We start from the raw sequence: 13,902 nt of genomic DNA, 5'->3' as shown, positions 1-13,902 counted from the left end.
CAAGTCAGGAAAGGGCTATAGGACCATATCTAAATGTTTTGAAGTTCCAGTGGCTACAGTGCAAAGTATTATTAAAAAATACAAGACGTTCCACACTGTGAAAAATCTCAGAGGACGTGGTCAGAAGCCAAAAGTGACACCTGTGCTGGCCAGGAGGATAGTGAGAGAGGTAAAACAGAATCCAAGGATTACCACCAAGGCCATCCTGATGAATCTGGGCTCTGCTGGTGGCAACATCTCAAGACAGACAGACCAACGGAGACATGCAAAAAGACCAGCTTTTATAGGAAGCGTTTGATTGCTGTAATAGACAAAAAAGGCTTTTCTATTGATTATTGAGAAGGGCATGAATAATTTTGGACATGCCACATTTTGTTCAAATGTAAATAAAAGATGAGTAATATTTTTTCCACAATGATGCTTCTTGTACATCGTCTTATTATCTTTTGGGAGAAGCCTGTGTCATTTCCGGTAAAAAAAAACAACAACAAAAAACAAAACTTGCTGGTCGAGTAAAAGTAACATTAAGTCATAATTTGCCAGGGGTATGAATAATTTCGGGCTTGACTGTATGTGTTAACTTTTATTTTAAATTCTTAAATGTAATCAGTTAATTGAATTAGAAAAATAAGACACTATACAGTTAACAATCAACAAAATCTATCTTGGCACAGAAGCTGCATTTGAAGTAGCATTAAGTTTGGATTGACATGTTGTTGCATTTAAAACAACATGGAATGAAAAAAGTAAGAAAGATACAAAAGTAAGGCTACACTAAAATCTATTTAGCTTGTTGCAAGTTAGTTTACCACATACACCGAGAATTATTTATTAAGACAATACATGCACAGAGTATGAGTATACTAAAATCTGGCTTTTGGGACAAATATACTGTAAATAACATGCGTTTTGAGTAAAATATGACGTTGATGTTTTATAGAATGTCTTTGGTATTGATCAGCATATGCATACACATATAGGCCTATCCATCATATCCACAATTAAAATAAAAATAGAAATGTATGTCATATATTCCAGCATGTGTTTCTTATGATCTTTCAAGCTTTTATACTGGTGTGCTAAAGCATATGGTTCTTGAACACTTGTTGTCTGATCAGTGGCTGATAAAGCAAGTATATGTTATATGTTTTAATTGTGATTTAAAATGGCCATGTGTTAATCTGTATTCACAAATTTTACGATGAAATTTGCTGTGAAATGTCACTCAATCAATCATGATTGTCCTCTTTATCTTCAATTCAAACACCTTTCATCTTATAATGCAAGTCTTATCATTAATGTTTTAGTGGACTTCAAACCAAAAAGCTTTAAGGACAATTAAACTCACTTCATAACTTTAATTTCTATCATATATTAATGTTATCAACTCATCTATGTTAGTGATGTTCTGGAATATGCTGTTGTCATCACAAATCAGAAGCAAGTTCAGATTTTTGTGTCAGACTGACCTGATCCTGGGATCTTCTTGACTTGCTCTGGTTCCATGGAGGTGTTTTTCTCGAGTGGAAGAGGAAGTCCTGAGCCTATATTAATCAGAATGAGGCTCCTCATGGGCACATTTGTCTGGAGCTTCTCAGAAGACCATCTACTCTTCTACAGAGACTGTGAGTTCAACACTTTTAACAACTCATTGGCATTTTCAACTGTTTTTCTGTACACTTTAAGCATTATAAGGCATTTTATTTGTGGTTTACAATTTATGACCTATAGTACAAAGCCTTGTTTACTCCTGCCATACCATAGCTGATGTATCTTCTGGTCCTAGAAATCAAGTCTGTAAATGATTTTTCACTGTTGTAATTTGATCCCGATTTTATTCATTTATTTCTTTTTTTTTAAAGCTCATAAGAACGTTTACCTTATCTCACTGTGACTTCATGATATGATGAAATTAACATTATTTTACCATCAGCAGTTTTTACAATACAATACAATTACTGAAAATAATTAGTAGTCATCATTATTTATTATTAGTGTTGGGGAAAGTTACTTTTAAAAGTGATGCATTGCAATATTGAGTTACTCCCTAAAAAAGTAACTAATTACGTTACTTAGTTACTTTTTATGGAAAGTAATGCGTTACGTTACTTTTGCTTTACTTTTTTAATCCGAGCAGGACTTGCTTGTTTGTTATTAATATAAAAAGTTCTATTTATGCCGCCCTTAGTCACAACGCGAAGGCTGAGGTTCCTTTACAGATGTTTAATGCACTCATCGACACGGACATCAACACCAACACCGTAGAACTAAATAAACAGGACGATTATATAACATCAGTCACACATTCAATTAGACATAAAACATGCATATGATTTTAAACTCATAAATGAACAAAAATACATCCACATACCACTTTTGCCTGCTTGTAAACTAAGAGAGGGGATATATCTTTGGGATTCTTGATTGGATGACTTATGATTGTAAAGAAAAGCACTTTAAACCTTTCGAGGATAGCATCCTTCCATCTCACCATGCAGATGACACAAACAGGAAGTGCCAAACAAAGGCAGAATGGGAATAAAATAACACATAACCAAAAACTCTTAGAAAGAATCAGACTTAGTTGAGCAAACAAAAAATTGAATATAGAAATCACAATAAACATTATAAAAATAACCAAAATATAAAATTATACAAATTAAGCTAATAAAAGTTACCGAAATAAGTGAGTTTCTAAGCGCACAAGCGCCATCTAGTGGAAACACATGTAAACTCAGAAAACTTTGTGATAGCCAGTACACTCCCACCATCACATTGTGTGATTCTTAATAGAAATTATGAATATTCAAGTAACTCATCATGAACTTAACATTCATAAGAAATTTAGTACACATTAAGCGTACTCGGTTGGATCACTCTCATAAGACGTAACCCTTTACTCAGCTTCAAGTAATAACACTGTTTTGTGTATGGGTCTTTCAAGATAGACTGACTTGCTAATGCGTGTACCCTTGCTATCCAGTGTTGCATCACTAACAAGAAGTTTAAGTCTTCTAACCCTTCCATCAGTGCCTGGGAAGACTTCTACTACTTTGGCTAGCTTCCACTGATTCCGTGGTGCCATGTCATCTTGGAGCAGAACAATATCATTTATCTTAGCATTTCTCCTGCTCTTATTCCACTTTTTTCTCTGCTGCAAACTCAACAGATATTCTTTTCTCCACCTGGTCCAAAACTCATTCGCCAGAAACTGAACTCTCTTCCATCTCTTCTGAAGATAGAGATCCTCCTTTACAAACTCTCCTGGAGGTGGTGCAATGATAGTTGACTTCATTGTTAGTATATGATTCGGCGTTAATGGTTCTGGTCCCACAGGATCATTGATGTGTTCTAAGGACAAAGGTCGACTATTGATAATCGCCATCACTTCATACATGAATGTTCTTAAGGAAGAAGTGTCCAGTCTCGTTGCAGCTTGGTCTAGGATGGATGTCAGTACAGACCTTACAGTCCGGATCTGTCTCTCCCAGACACCACCCATGTGACTGGAAGCAGGCGGGTTCATGACGAAGGTACAGCCTAACTCCTTCACACGTTCTTGATCCATTCCCTTCATCAAATCCAGGAACTCTCCCCTTGCACCGATAAAATTAGTACCTTGATCACTATACAGCTGACTTACATTGCCACGTATTGCAATGAAACAACGCAGTGCGTTAAGAAAAGCATCAGTGCTAAGATCATCTAGTACCTCAAGGTGAACGGCTCGTGAACACATGCAGGTAAACAGGAGTCCGTATCTCTTCAAATCTCTCCTTCCCTCTTTTACATAAAATGGTCCGAAGCAGTCCATGCCACTATAGGTAAAAGGAGGGGTAGTTTCCATCCTTTCCGGTGGCAAATCAGCCATCTTTTGCTCCTGATTACATTTCCGTAACTTCCTACACTTTACGCATTTGTAGATAAGAGATGACACTTCACTACTGCATCCCAAAATCCAAATACCATTGGAGCGAATTTCATTTAAGGTCATACCTCGACCTTGATGTTGCACTTTCTCATGGAAGTGTTTTATGAGTAGATGAGATACATGATGACATTTAGGAAGAATGGCTGGATGTTTGACATGAGGGTGAAGCTCAGCCTGTGTCAGTCTTCCTCCTACCCGTAAGATGTCATGACGATCAATAAACGGACTTAACTTGTACAACTTATTGGTCTGACTTGAATTAACTTCCTTCCCTTGTCTTAGAGTTTTCATTTCCTCACTGAACACTTCTTCTTGAATCATACGAATTATAAATTGCTCAGCATCCTTTCTTTCTTCAAGTGTTGTGGCTTTGTTGGATTTTTCCACTAAACCCTTCACTCTCCTTGCACAACGTTTGAGTCTGGCTATGGCTTTTACTGCCCTCTTCCAATCCGAAAACCTTTGCAGGCGATCCAACAGAGGAGTCTGTTCCTTTGCCTTGGTTGTAAGAACCTGTGCCCTTTTGAGTTCTGGGTCTCCTTCATCAACCTCTCCCACCTTAATGTCTTCCTTAGGGAGTTCTCTTTGCCATAGGAAACTTGGACCAGTAAACCAGTTAGATTCCATGAGTTCCTTTACAGTGAGCCCACGAGAAGCATGGTCAGCTGGGTTTTTATCCGAAACAACATGTCTCCACTGACTAGACTCGGTACTTGTCCTGATCTGCTGAATTCGGTTGGCTACAAACACGTGGAACCGTCTTGCATCGTTATTAATATAACCAAGAACAACCTTGGAATCGGTCCAGTAGTATTCACAGACACCATGTAATTCTAGCTCTCTTTTGAGCAGATCACCAATTCTTGTGGCTACAACTGCAGCTGAGAGCTCCAATCTTGGAATTGTCGTTACCTTCGTTGGGGCAACTCTTGATTTAGCCATAACGAGAGTGCAGTGGACTTCATCAGACTTGGTCACAGTTCTGAGGTATGAACATGCCCCATATCCTGACATGCTGGCATCAGCAAAATGGTGTAACTCATATTGCTGGTCATCTTTAAATGTTGATGGCACATAACAACGAGGTATCTTTACCAAGGCCAAGTTATGGAGGTCTTGTAGCCAGGCTTCCCAATGCGGTTTGAGGTCATCAGGAAGTGGTTCGTCCCAGCCTATTTTGTCAGTACACATACTTTGTAAGATCCTCTTCCCAACCAAAATGAAGGGAGCAACGAATCCAAGAGGATCAAAAATGGAAGCAACTGTAGACAGCACTCCTCTTCTAGTGAAAGGGTTTTCCTTTACTAGCACTCTGAAATGGAACTCGTCGGAAGCTACGCACCAATGGACTCCTAATGCCCTTTCTATTTTAGGTTCTCCTAGGGCCAAATCAAAGTCAGTTGCACCTTCAGTGCATTCCTCTTTTGGGATTGTGGTAATTACCCTCTTGCTGTTGGTGATGAATTTGTGCAAGCGGAGCTTCCCAGTATTGCAGAGATCCCTGGCTTCCTTCACCAGCTGGATGGCTTCTGCTTCCGTGTCCACACTGGCCAAGCCATCATCAACATAAAAATTACGCTGAATAAACCTCACTGTGTCTTGATTAAATTTGCCTTCACCTTTTGCGGCAAGGTACTTAAGCCCAAAGTTTGCACATCCAGGCGAGGAGGCAGCTCCAAACAAGTGGACCTTCATGCGAAAAACTGATGGTGGAGCTTCCATGTTGCCCTCTTCCCACCACAAGAACCTGAGGTAGTCACGATCCTTTGGGGCAACAGAAAACTGATGGAACATACGCTCCACATCACACATGATGGCCACCTTCCCTTTCCGGAAGCGACACAAGACTCCAACAAGGTTATTTGTGAGATCGGGCCCAGTCAACAGATTCTCATTCAAAGAAGTATTCTGAAACCTTGCAGAACAATCAAAGACAATGCGGATTTTGCCTGGCTTTTGTGGGTTATAAACCCCATGGTGAGGGATATACCATGCTGGTTGATTGCTTAACTCTATCTCGGGGACCTTTTCAGCATCACCTCTTGATATTACGTCCTTCATGAAAGCTAGGTAATCCTTGAAGTATTGTTCATCTCTCTTCAAACGCTTCTCCAAGGACTTGAGTCGACGCTCTGCACACACTTTATTGTTCGGCAAGTCCGGTCTTTCACCCTTAAAAGGCAATGGCATCTCATAGTGCCCATCTTGCAGTTGCGTAATGCCCTTATTTAACTTTGCCAGAAACCGTAGGTCTTCTTGTGATGTAGAAACTTCTTCATTATTCCTCTCTGCAAAGTCTGACTCAAAAACCTTCAATATCTCTGCTGGAGTGATCATCTCCTTAACCCTGTTCCTGTGTATGAAGCAGACTTTAGACTTGAACTTGTGAGAAGGTTCGCCAGCTGGTAAAACTTGCTTCATAATAATCCTATGACTCACGCCTATTTCATCTTCATAGTCACCACCAGAGTGGTTACATCCAATGATACTCCAGCCTAATAGAGATCTTTGTGCGAAAGGCTGATCTTCGCTACCTCTGATTACATCTCTGGGGAGTAAGGCTTGAGGACAGTTATAGCCTATTAACAATCCTATTTCACAATCAAGTGCAGGAGCCATTTCATCTACCAGATGTTCTAAGTGAGGCCAGTTCTTAGCAGTTTCACAGGTGGGTATATGAGATCTATTTGCAGGTATATAGTCTCTAGTATAGGTCGTTGGAAGTTGAATTTTCACTTTGGACTTAATGCCTCTTACTTGTAGACCATTCAATTTGTGACTGGACACGACCTTCGTCTTGGAAGTTATTGTAGAAATCTTGAGTTTGACTGGCTCCTTTTCAGCATCCAGTGTCTCAGCTGTGTCCTTCAAAATGAAAGTTGTGTCACTTTGGGTATCGAGTAAGGCGTACACTAAAATCTCCTTCCCTGGTTCCACTATGGTTGAAACATATACTGGAACGATAGATGAAGTGTAAGTGCCATTCCTCTCTCGAATCACTCTGTTTGAAGTCGCAGGCATAGGCTCTTGTATCCTCTGTGATTCAGTTGTTCTGTCTGCAGAGTCTTGATTAGTCCTTGACTGATCTTGATTGACTCTATCTCTTTGTCTTGGACCTTTATTTACTCTATCCTGGTGTAAGCACGTTGGATGATACTTGTCGCATTTTTCACACACACTCCTAGAGGTGCAGCCTTTAGAGTTATGACCAGCCTTAAGACAGCCAAAGCACAATTTCTCAGACTGTACAAACTTCAATCTTTCTTCAACTGGTCTTTCCATAATCTTGCGACACTTATGAAGAGTGTGGCCATGTCTCTTACAAAAGACACACATGAAGCTAGTCCTTTCACTGGAACTAGTGGTAAATGTCTTAGCACTTGAGTTGCGATTCCGTTGAAACTTAGAATGATCCTGATCAGTTTGCTTGAATCTCTCTTGTTCAACTGGTTTTATTGCTTGCAGTGAGGTGATAGGATTGCATGCAATTCTGGCTTCCTTATTGAGAAATTCGACAAAGTATTTGAAATCAGGAAATCTTTTGTATTCATCTTGGAACTTAGTGACTGCTCTATTCCAACGTGAACTCAACCACTCTGGCAATTTGGCTGATATCCTTTGATTTTCAACACAGTCATTCAGAGCTTGTAAACCTTGAACATAAGGCATGGCTGATTCAACGCTGCTCAGGAAATCTACAAATTCCCGGAGATCTTTGGTATCTTTGGTAGCAATCTTGTGCCATGATTGTATTTTGTCACGGTACGACTTGCCAACTACAAATGGATTACCAAACCTGTCTTCAAGTATGTTCCAGGCAGCCATGTAAGCCGCTTCAGTTCCAACAAGAAAGTGCCCTTCAATAGCTTTCTTGGCTGGGCCACTCACATACTTGCGTAGAAAGAAGAGCTTTTCTTGGGCTGGCAAGTTCTTGCGATCAATTAAAGTCTGAAAGGAGAGTTTCCAATCATTATACTTTAGAGGTTCTCCTGAGAAAACAACAGGTTCTGGAATTGGAATCCTATTGGCTGTAATGGCTTCAGCGAGTGCCCTCACAAGATCATTAGAGGCATCATTGGAAGAAGTTAATGCATCTGACTGAGATACATAAGCTTGAGTTAGTGGTACCCTTTGATGACAATAAGAAGGTTGATTTAAAGGAGCAGTGACTTGAGTAAGCATGACTGGCTGCGAGAGAGAAATAGGAATGCTTCGTTGAGGGAGGTAGTCTTCTTGTTTTAGTTGTAGAGTTGGAGCAGAATGCGTTTTTCCCTCATCATCATCTATGTTTTCAGCATACACTTGTAGCCTTGCTTGAGCTGCATTATATCTTTTTAGTTCTTCCAATCGTTCTACTTCCTTTTTCTTCTCTTCCAACCTTATTTTCCTGACATTACTTTCTGAGATAAATTGGGCTCTTTTTCTTGCATTCTCTGCGTCAATTTCCCTTTCTTGAGCTTCTCTCTCAGCCGTTAACCTTTTATCCTCTGCCTCAAGTTTCCTGATTTCTTCTTCATATTGATGTTGTGTCTTCATTATTTTAATCACCTCCTGTGTAGCTGCTACTTCGGCCGCTGCTTCTTGTCTTTTCTGTAAAGAATCATGGGAAGTTTGACTGGACATCTTAGAAACAGACTTCGACTTACTGGAGGTTGCTGAGATAATGCTGGACACAGTGGCTTCAAACACAGAATCTGAATCAGGCCAGGGTATATTCTCAGGATCTCCATTGAGAAAGAGTTGAGCCTTTTTATTTGCAGTGCTTGAAATGGCAAGACAAGTGTCATTTTTTCTCCGAATTTCTGGTTCAGGGCTCGCGAGACTTCTTATGTCACCATAAATATGGTCGATCTCAGACTGAATGGCATTAATGGTGCTCACAACTTCAGTAATCAAATCTGCATCATCTTTGTTCTTCATGGCTCTTTTCAAACCATTGATGTGAAACTTCCACCTTCTATACTTCTGTTCAAAGCTTCCTTTTAGGTTGTTCAGTCTAGCATCTTGCAATGTTTTACCCTTTTCAGTGAGCATGCGTACACGCTGACTTCTTCTAACATCTGGGAATCGTGTGTTATCTGCGCCCACCTGAGGTTGTTGTACCTGTGCAGCCACTTCAACATGCTCAGCTATATCAGCCTGCTGTGGTGGGATAACCTGCTCTGCATCTTGGTCTGTAGAATCTGCACAGATAGCTTCTTTAGTTGAAAGTTTTGTTTTTTCACTTGAATCGGACATGTCAATTTTGTATTGCACTATAATGTGATATTTAAAAAACAGTTAAAGGTTTTAGTGCAAGAACTCTCTCATTTAGACTTGTGTGATTCAACCATGTAAATTCTAAACTATAGATCTTTAAAGTAGCAGAAGCAAATTCAACCTGTGAAATGTTAATACTCAGAATTATAAAGTACACAAAACTTCAACAGAAAATTTCAACTTAAGTCTTTCTCAATAATACAACACATTTGTTTGTCTATTTAGTCCTTGTAGTTTCTTAATAAGCCAACAATTATTAGACAATGTCCATTTTTATCATGAGGAATGAGGAGGATGGAAATACCAGCGCAATTGAGACTTAAGCAACAGTTCACAAACCCTTGCGCTGCTTCCAAGTCACTAACTTAAAAGTGCTTGCTTTGTTCAGCCTTTACTTGCCCACTGCTGCTTCAGTCATTCAATAGCGGTCGTTTTGAACGTTGTACTTCCCTTATCCAACATCTGTTGCCTCTTGCTGGCCGACTTCTGCCTGCAGCTTTACCATCTGATGATCTTAGCCTTCACCGACGCAGTGAAGTGTTCTACTATGCCGCCCTTAGTCACAACGCGAAGGCTGAGGTTCCTTTACAGATGTTTAATGCACTCATCGACACGGACATCAACACCAACACCGTAGAACTAAATAAACAGGACGATTATATAACATCAGTCACACATTCAATTAGACATAAAACATGCATATGATTTTAAACTCATAAATGAACAAAAATACATCCACATACCACTTTTGCCTGCTTGTAAACTAAGAGAGGGGATATATCTTTGGGATTCTTGATTGGATGACTTATGATTGTAAAGAAAAGCACTTTAAACCTTTCGAGGATAGCATCCTTCCATCTCACCATGCAGATGACACAAACAGGAAGTGCCAAACAAAGGCAGAATGGGAATAAAATAACACATAACCAAAAACTCTTAGAAAGAATCAGACTTAGTTGAGCAAACAAAAAATTGAATATAGAAATCACAATAAACATTATAAAAATAACCAAAATATAAAATTATACAAATTAAGCTAATAAAAGTTACCGAAATAAGTGAGTTTCTAAGCGCACAAGCGCCATCTAGTGGAAACACATGTAAACTCAGAAAACTTTGTGATAGCCAGTACACTATTTTTAGACCAAAAGCCTCAGGATTAGAGAAAAGTAAATTGATGTCTGAACAGTAGACCGCAGAAAAAAATGTAAACTCTTTAGAAATAAAAAAAGGAAAATAAATGTTAGATTATCTGGAGTAATTTGTGCTTATTAGTATGGATGAATTGGATCATCGAAGATCGGCAGCAAAGACATTGGTTAATAAAATGGGATTAAATACATAAAGGATATTTGTATTATTTATCATATTTAATTATTGCAGGTTTGCGTTGGTTTTCACTGTTATTATTCATTTTGAGGAATGCTGTATCTGTTTTTTTTTTGTGAGTGAGATGAATTAATGCATGTTCACATTTAGTCTAGAACTAAAGTAACATCTGACTCACAATTTCTCTCAACATGGGGACAGGAAAGCTTTCAATCAATAAATGGGGGAAAAAAAAGTAACTGGCGTTACTTATTTAAAAAAGTAACTCAGACATTTTCTTTCAAGTAAAAAGTAATGTGTTACTTTACTAGTTAAAAAAAAGTAAAATTATTATGTAACTTTTTTTTATTAATTATTTTTGTTGAATCTACCAAAAATACCACAATATCAATAATTTACAGATTTTTTTTTAACAATAACTAAGGGTAAACAAGAACATTCAAAAACCCTTAATTTTTTCAGTATATAGGAAAGACATCAAATCTTCCAACCATGAGACAGTGGGAGGAGGTTTAGAAGACTTCCAGTGTAATAAATTATTATGTAACTTGTGTTATTTGTAAAGCGTTACCCCCAAAACTGGTTATTATCAACATTTATTATCTCTTTATGTAGTCCGAAGTGATGCTTCAAACCTTCTTTTGTGGACAACAGACAAGCCAGTGTCACATTTTAAGCTAAATCATGGAGCTTATTCTAGCTTATTCTATTTATGTACTTTAGACACTTAAAACGAATGCACTTTTGTGCATCAACGCTATCAATGTTTAGGTGCAAAAATGCATTGCAGGAAACGTGTCCAAGTCGTAGGCTGTGATCAAAGGATCACAGAACAAACCTCATTCACTTTCCAGTTAATTCGTCAGCAAGTGCTGAAACATCTGTTTGAATGTTTCAGCAGACATACCATAACACAAATAAACATGTACGTGAAAGCATAAAATAATTGCTGCAAATGCATTTATTAAAATAATCTGTCAAAAAGAAAAGGTTTTCGGTTAGCATTATTGAACTGAACTTCAACTTTTTCCATAACTTTTTGGAATCAATTTCTTGCTTCCAAGGTGTTAAGAAATAAGAATCGATTCCTTGATTCCCAAGGAAGCAAGGAAATGACTCGAAGCCCTACCTAAAGGACTCTCTGTATAATATGTCTGTAGTTTTGTAACATTAATATGATCTGTCCTCTAGGTTAACATCATGCCACTTCTATCCTACCCCACTCATCCCTGGGAAGTCCAACGCGGCCGTATTACCATTGCCAACTCAAACTCAGAGGAGTTTAACCTACCTGAGTATGAGACTTTTGAATTTCTGATGCCAAGGGGACCCCCTGATGAAGGTAAAGTCTTGTCCATGTTTGCATTTGAATGTGCTGTTGAGCACCTAAAAATTTCCAATGTTTGTACAGTCTGTGAAAGTATGTTATTTGTTTTAGAAACACAAGCTGCAGGGCTCTCAGTACTGAGCCTTGACATGCGTGTAACGGAGAACAAAAAAGACCACCAAACTGACAAGTACAAGAGTCCCACTCTCATTGTGCGCAGAAATAAAGAGTTCACCATCATCATCAAACTAGACCGGGCCTTCAACAAAGAGCAGGATGATGTGCAGATGGAGTTCCTGATTGGTGAGCTTCTGCATTTAATTATTCATTTTAATACATGATAAACTACACAAAGCATCTGTAATGAAGAAAGAAGCAGTATATTAAATATCTCCACAGCCTAGCACAGATACAATCTGCTGATATGCTCATTGCAGGCAGTTCACCTGATGAAAACAAGGGCACCTACATCACTGTGTCCATCGGAAAAGGGAAACGCAATGGAAACTGGAAGGGTCGTGTGGTGGAAATCCAAGGCAATGATGTGACAGTGGGAATAACACCAGATGCCACCTGCATCATTGGCCGCTTCCGCACCTTTGTAGCAGTGGTGACTGATTTGGGAAAGCAACGCACTGAGAGGAACCCTGACACTGATTTCTATGTGCTGTTCAATCCTTGGGACCCTGGTAAGTACAACTGTAACTGTGGTCAAAAGTTTACACCCCCCTTTCAGAATCTGCTAAATGTTAATTATTTTTACAAAATAAGAGAGATCATACAAAATGCATGTTATAGTTTATTTAGTACTGACCTGAATAAGATATTTCACATAAAAGATGTTTACATATAGTCCACAAAAGTAAATTTATAAAAATGACCCTGTTCAGAAGTTTACGTACACTTGATTCTTAATACTGTGTTGTCACCTGAATGATCCACAGCTGTGTTTTTGTTTAGTGATAGTTGTTCATAAATCCCTTGTTTATCTTGAACAGTTAACCTGCCTGCTGTTCTTCAGAAAAATCCTTCTGGGATCCCACAAATTCTTTGGGTTTCCAGCATTTTTGTGTATTTGAACCCTTTCCAACAAAGACTGTATGATTTTGAGATTCATCTTTTCACACTGAGGACAACCGAGGGACTCATATACAACTATTACAGAAGGTTCAAACGCTCACTGATGCACCAAAAGGAAACACAATGCATTAAGAATTAATTGAAAACTTTTTGTATTTGGAGATCAGGGTAAATTTGTCTTCTGGGAAACATGTAGCTATCTTCTGTAGCCTCTGAAGGGCAGTACTAAAAAAAAAAAAAAAGATATTTAGGCATAATAAGAAAAATGTACACATCTTCATTCTGTTCAAAAATGTAATTTTTCCTTCTGGAGCATCAGTGAGCGTTTCAACCTTCTGTAATAGTTGCATATGAGTCCCTCAGTTGTCCTCAGTGTGAAAAGATGGATCTCAAAAAAAACAGTTTTTGTTGGAAAGGGTTCAAATACACAAAAATGCTGGAAACCCAAAGAATTTGTGGGATCCCAGAAGGATTTTTCTGAAGAACAGCAGGAAGGTTAACTGTTCAGGACAAACAAGGGACTCGTGAACTTGACACATTAACTTTCACTAAACAAAACAAAACAAAAAACAGTTGGTGATCATTCAGGTAATAACACAGTATTAAGGATCAATGGGATGTTTTGAACGGGGTCATTTTTATAAATTAAACTATTATTTTCTTGTGGACTATATCTATGTGAAATATCTTATTCAGGTCAGTACTAAATAAACAATAACATGCATATTGTATGATCCCTCTTATTTTGGTAAAATAATTAACATTTTGCAGATTCTAAAAAGCCAACTTAAACTTTTGATTTCAACTGTTACAACAGGTCTTTGATAAGTCTATATTTGCTTGAGGCCATCATTGGACCATTTTCAACTTATTACACATGTAATGATGCATGCATATTGTATGTGTTGCTACTCAGCGGATCATGTGTACATGGACAAAGAGGAAGACCGACAGGAGTATGTGATGAATGATGTGG

At 38.4% G+C, this 13,902-nt stretch overlaps 1 protein-coding gene across 2 annotated transcripts in view; it reads left to right on the top strand.

Moving 5' to 3' along the window:
• Window positions 1-13,902, top strand: part of f13a1a.2 (coagulation factor XIII, A1 polypeptide a, tandem duplicate 2) — a 41,359-nt gene that overhangs the window by 26,201 nt on the left and 1,256 nt on the right. The window lies entirely within an intron of this gene.

Source organism: Garra rufa, chromosome 24 (assembly GCF_049309525.1).
Source record: "Garra rufa chromosome 24, GarRuf1.0, whole genome shotgun sequence".
Classification (NCBI taxonomy): Eukaryota; Metazoa; Chordata; class Actinopteri; order Cypriniformes; family Cyprinidae; genus Garra; species Garra rufa.
The sequence above is the reverse complement of the archived record's forward strand: the minus strand, read 5'-3'. Positions and strand labels throughout refer to the sequence as shown.